This window comes from Mugil cephalus, chromosome 21 (assembly GCF_022458985.1).
Source record: "Mugil cephalus isolate CIBA_MC_2020 chromosome 21, CIBA_Mcephalus_1.1, whole genome shotgun sequence".
Classification (NCBI taxonomy): domain Eukaryota; kingdom Metazoa; phylum Chordata; class Actinopteri; order Mugiliformes; family Mugilidae; genus Mugil; species Mugil cephalus.
In genome coordinates, this window is record NC_061790.1 from 5,848,912 (window position 1) to 5,855,467 (window position 6,556).

The window sequence follows — 6,556 nt, forward strand, 5'->3', positions numbered from 1 at the left end:
TACAACTATATATATATATGTAGAGGGTGTGCATTGACATCACTGCCCCCCAGTGGCAAAAACATGATGAAACGTAGCAGTAAATATAGCGAGACTGGGACAAATGTGAATTAACCAATGAAATTAAGGGCAACTGGACTCGACAATGATCCAAACAAATGAGTATGGATTTGGAAAAGTGGATTAGCCTCAGTTTCAGTTAGTTTACTTTAGTTTTAGGTCAGTTATGATAAATGTAGCTAAATAAAAGATGCTAACGCTAAGAGCTTTACTGTGAAGTGACAAGAGTAATATTTATCATTTTATTGTTATTTGTAACTTCCACAAAAAACAGCAACAGCAACATCCACAAAGTTCATCAGACAGCCCTCCAGAACGTAACTTAAGAAGAGTAACTTAAGGTATGACTTCATAATAAATTCAGCATAAATTAATATTACCTGACACTAAATGTGAACCACAACACCAGGTTTCTGTGCCTGGATTCCAGATGTTTCTTCCTAGTGCAGCGATCCATTTACTTCTCTTTTCTTTGGGAGATCTGTAAAAACATATCTATTCTTCACCTTTTTCTATATTCATTTTAGAATTTAGATGACATTAAAACCTTTAATTCAAACTAATACGACTAACCTCCATGCTCAACTGTGACTTTTTGCCACTCAATGGCCGTAACCACGGAGACACCTCTGTACTGTTGTCTAACATGGCAGAAACACATCCGTTCAGCAAATCTCACATCACGCCCAGATAGTATTACACATACAATTAGATCAGGAACGCTAAAGGGTTCAGCGTCTTGCTCGTTCAACATGTGCCGCCAGAGATCAGCCCCACCAACCTCCTCGTTAATGGCCTGCTCTGCCCACTCAGCTCGCTGGCCCACGCTGCCCTGATCGCGACCCCATCAAACAAGCTGAGAATGAATTGGAACAGGGGCGGCAATCCAGGTCTTATCACCCGGCGCCAGCGCTCAACCTCACTAGTGCAGAATGGGAGCTGATCCCTGCAGGCCTCTGACAGCAGAGCAGCAGATTAACGGCTGCAAAGTTGGACGGGGGCTGTTACAAAGTTTAGATGTAAAAAACAGATTTTTTTTTTTTTTTTTTTTTTACTTCTTCTCAAGAAGACAAGGTTATGTGACTCACAGTCGGGAGGGGGAATTGGTGTAAAAAGGAGAAGTTAAAAACAATCCTCGACTCGACTCTCGGCTCGATTTAAGTCTTTAATCTGCTAATTGTAGTCGAGACCCACGGTGTACTCATCAACTTACACCTCGATGGCAACAGCTTGGGAAATCTTTTGTTTAACGTGGCAGTCAGATAGTAGAGTACACTGATCCTGCAGGCCTAAGAGGAGCAGCAGATTAATGGCCATGCTTTGGAATATATATGGAATATATATATATATATATATATAGTGTGCATGCACTTTCAGACACAGTGTGTTTAAAAAGGAAAAGGAATGATAGGAAGGCATGAACAGAGGGACGGCACCATATCGATGAGGGAGGGTTAAAGATAGAGATGGATGGATGGGGACAACAGATGCATCATAGAGGAGGACGTCCAGGAGACATCCAGGATAATTTGTATGAGAGAAAAGAAAGAGGAGCCGGAGAGAGTGGGGGGGGGGATCAGGGCAAAGATAGATGAACGGGAGCAGGAAGGATCTACCGTGGGATGGGTGAGGTAGATGGATATGGTGATGGAGAGAGAGAGAGAGAGGGAGAGGGGACGGCAGGAAGTGCGTTGCCCCGGCTGTGTCACTGCAAGTTGTAGTAGCTGGGCGGCCGGCCAGCTGTGGGGAGGGGGGGGTACGGTGGTGGTGGTGGTGGTGGGGAGGGACCAATCCAATCAGCTGTAATGGAGTCAAAGGTCATTGTTCACTCCTGCAAAATTGCTGTGGCCGACCGCCTGAGCAAGAGACACCGCGCTGGAAAAGAGCACACAAACACACACACACACACACACACACACACACACACAGATCACTCACTCTCCCAGCAGCTGTAGTGTAACCCGATAACAAGAAGGGCATGTGTGTACGCGCGCTTGTTCTCTTTCTCTTTGTGCGTTTTCATGAAATATAAACAGACAGCACTTCCATGCCTTTGCTCCGTCCACTGGTGTACAGCTACGAATTATTGATGGTATCGGAAGTCAAGAACAGCGGTTATTGAACTTTCCACTGCTGTGATAAGGATGAGTCGATGTAGTGGGCAACAGAAGCGCACGCACACACACACACACACCAACAGTGTATGCGCTGTTTATCTGAATGTAACTCACACCGCGTCAATGCACAAAACCAGCAAATGATGTCAGAATGTGAACACAGATGAGCTGAATTGCGTCTTTCGATGTGGAAAGTAACAAGGAATTAAATTTTTTAAAAAATGACCGTAAGCCCATGCACCTGCAAAAAGATGCCACGGTTGAAGTACATCTTAACACAAATGAGTAGAAAACGCATCCGGTCGACACATCAGCCCTTAACTGGCATTGTAACTGCATGGCTGATCTTAATTGTACTAGTAGTACAATAAAATAATAAAATACTTAATTTCTCATTTTGTACCCGTTTTCTAACTATTAGTCATTGAATTTGTAAGATACACAAATTTGCCCATGTGTGAGCACATTATATATACAAATACCTAAGTTGTGGCTTTTATACTTTTTGAGATGTAATGTCAAGCTGGCTTGAAAAAAAAAAAACACGCAGCTTCAGTGTTTATTTTGTATGAATCTGTACAATTGTGTGAACATTTTAAAAAAGTTATTTCAAAATACTCAGTTAGCAGTGCACACTTTTAATATAGACTGAATATAAATGATATTTACATATATATATTCTTAGTGTGGAAGTCAAAGGGTTAAGGATTTACAGAGAACACAAACAGAACGTTAGCGTCAGCCTTTCATGCAGAGCTCTGATGCACTAGCACAGACGTGTTAATTCTTATGTTGCCATGTGGCTCCGTACAGATGTGAGTCAGCTCCGTCCGTTCATTCCTAGGGGAGCTCCTGTGATCTCAAAATTTGCCTTGATTAGGTTGAACATTCTGAAATTTTGCAGTGGATTTCATAGCTTACACTGTGCCAGCGAGTTGGAAAATGGATTAGCTACCGGGGTAACAAGATATCCAAATGCTGGTGGTCAAATTCTGTAAAAGTTTAATATAAAAAGGAAGTTATTTAGGCACTTAGTGTAATCTAGTGATTGTATGCAACACAGGAATAAGTGCATCACGTCAAAGATAGTTTTTTTGTAGCTACACAAGGAGGTAGGGGTTGACCTTTTTCCATCTGTCTGTAAAGAAAATCATTTTGGTGTTTTGAACACTAGGGGGCATAAATGCACTGATCAGCCACAACATTATGACCACTGACAGGTGAAGTAAATGACATTTGTCATCTTGTGACAATTCAGTGTTCGGAAACTTTTATACCTGGTATTCCTTCATGTGGATGCTACTTAGAAATGTAGCACCCACTTACCCAACCAGACCAGACGCCTCCACCCCATAGCAATAACGCATCCCCAGACACACACACACAAAAACGGTTTACATTTACTTCAATGCTTGATGAGATTCGTCCACATTGGTGCAAGAACAGTTGCTCAGTCAGATCATTTGTGCATCAGCCAAACCTTGGTGCAGCTACGTTTCACTCACACAGGGTTTTGGTTTGTCTTTTTCTTTTCCAGTCGAAAAGAAAAAGCATCTCATCTGAAAGTTTTCTTCCCGGATCCACGCTTCCTGTTGACTTCCATTTTTTTTGTGCGTGTGACATTTCAGACTGTGGAAATCGCAAGCTAAAACGAACGTCTTTTTATAGCCTTCCTCTGCTTGGTAGGCATCAGCTGACACATCCTGACCTGCCTTACAAGCCCTAACCAGTCCATTAAGTTAAGTTCTGAGATGTTACAAGAGGTTGTTTTTTCAAAAAATTCAAGAAAAAAAAATGGGACTCTATTAAAATTTAAAGAAGGCTGTTTTTTTTTAGAGTCTTTTTTGCTGCAGGGTTTGTATGTGCTTCTTCAACACTTCAAAAGTCAACAAAATATGTGATGTGCCTGAGGTTTTCCAAACTTTCCAACACACTCACGTCTTTAAAAACATAGCTCAGGTTAGTATTCATTTTGTACATTTGAGAGAATGAAAAAGACCACGTTCAGAAATATTTTTTACTCTTCATCTGAAGAATGTATTAAAAATCAACTGTAGTCACATTTAGAGCGGCAGTCAAACAAACTGACTTTTTCCTTGGAAAATTGGGCAGCCTGTGATGCACAAGGGCAAAACCTATTAGAAAAACACGTGTTATAATCACATTCCCCTACAGCCAAACCGCATTGCAAAAATAGCCATCGTCGATAGTCCCCGGCCAAGCTATGGTATCTGTTCTCATTCTGAGTAATGATCACCGAGCTGCAGCACACTAGAAAAATTATACTGTTCAAACACAGAGCCCAAAGGCGTCAGGCAGCGGGGCGGCCGCGCTCGTGCTGCTCCCATCCACTTTGCCTCTCAGGGTCCAGGAGTCAGACGCTGTCGAGTAATTACAGGCGGCACACTGGCATGATGTGCGTCATCCCTGATTATCTGGACACCCCTTGACAGCCTGATTAATGTCTGGGCACACTGCTCCCTTTTGTTCGAAACGCGCCATCGGTGACTTTGTTGACTTAGCCGCCCTTGATTGCATCTTTGGTTAATCTCAGAGTGCATTTCATGCATGGAATAGGGGCTGCTTTATTGTTTTTAATTAAAAACACATTTTGCTCAATTTCCTCTCATTACCACATGCGGCGAGAGGAGGAGAGGGGGGAGAGGCATCGCTTTCTAAAGAGCGGCTAGGACCTTTCTGCTCAAGGGTGTCAATTTGTGGTGATTTAAAGCTACTTTTGGATTAATGAGGAGAAAACAACATTAGAGGTTTTTTATGAGGTGCTTAAGGGACAAATGGTCTGTTATTTCCAAACTGTCCTATCATTTAGTAGGAAGCAATAGTCCTTGAAGTACCTCCACTTATATAAGACCTCACAACAAAACCTTGAAACTCCCCAAACGCCCTGGTTTTCGCCGTCAGCGGCGGCTCGCGAATTAAAATTTTGGAAATTAAAATCCAATAGGCAGCCTAATTGATCATCCTTCAGTGACCTGAGAAATCCTCGGCGCGGCTCACGGCATTAAGCGAAAGAGGCAGCCAGATGCCCAGCGAGGAGCGCTCGGGATAAAAATCGTTAGGTCTCAGCATCTATTACAGCGAAGGAGATGAGGTGAGAGCGAGACAGGCGAGAGGGACGCAGACAGCTCGGCGAGGCGGCGATAGCCACGGGCCAACGGGGCGGACATGATTGCGGGGAAGGAAGCGAGGGTGTAGGGAACACGTGTAATGCTATGCGCTAGGATGTACCGCCACGGGAAAACGGGGCTTCCGCTTAGGCTTCAGCGGCGAGACAGTGAGTGGATTTGAAACTCATCAGGGCACGTTATTGATTTTACAAGAGCTCTGGCATCAAACTACAGTAGCAACAACGGAGATCATGAGACGAATCGGTTTCACGTACCGACAGCGTGAGCGCCTTGCAAATTACTAGAAATGGTGTAAATTTCCCAGAAGATGTAGCGCATTCAAAGACGCAGCTAAAAGAAAGGAGACAGGTAAGGGAAGGGGTGAATACTCTGCGCCTTATTCTGCGCTCTAAATTAGCTCGGTGCGACTCAAAGACCTGCCTCGTCAGTTTCGTGAGTCTGCTAATTGATGAATTGACGAGTTTCAAATGAGAATTCTCTGAAGGTTTCGCACAAATGCAGCTTCCTTCATTCATTTTTATTTATTTATTTTTTCAGATTCTGAACCAGAAACTTGAATATAATCTACTGCGTTTTTCACATGAGCATTTGTTGATTGGCTGGAAACAGTTTGTTCCAATTCCTGGGACACTGGTTTTGTCCTGTATTTCACATTTAAATAGCCTAAGAACTGCTCCTTAAACTTGAAAAAGTTGAGTTTTACAGAATCCTCAGGTAACTCTGAGAAGCCTTTTATGGACTATTTTAAAGCTCGGCTTTAATTTCTTCTTCTTCTGTAAAAAGAGCCCCAGACGCCATAGACCTCAGCAGCTATGTATTTGAAACCCATTTGGCTCATAGTCACCTGCCACAATGTGCTTATCTTTCTCTTTTTTAGTCCATGCAACTGCAAAATGTAAATGTTTGTTTGTTTTCGTTTAAAAAAAAAGTAGCATACAAAATATAGGGGACTTTCTATACAATATTCTTTTCAATACAGGTGGCACTACACACTAAGTAAATACTACTCTCAAAATAGTTTTTTTTTTTTTTATCCGAGAATGTAAATGGCTTAAAGCGGCGCACAAGAACAACCAAGCTCAACGGAGGCTGCACGGAGGGAGACAGAGAATGAAAAGATTTCACGCAGAATTGGGTCGACCTGTTTTGCTTTATTCCCACACACGCCGCATTTGCTATTCTTTGCGAACTCCCTCAGAACATCACGCGAACGGCGGTTCGTAACGACTG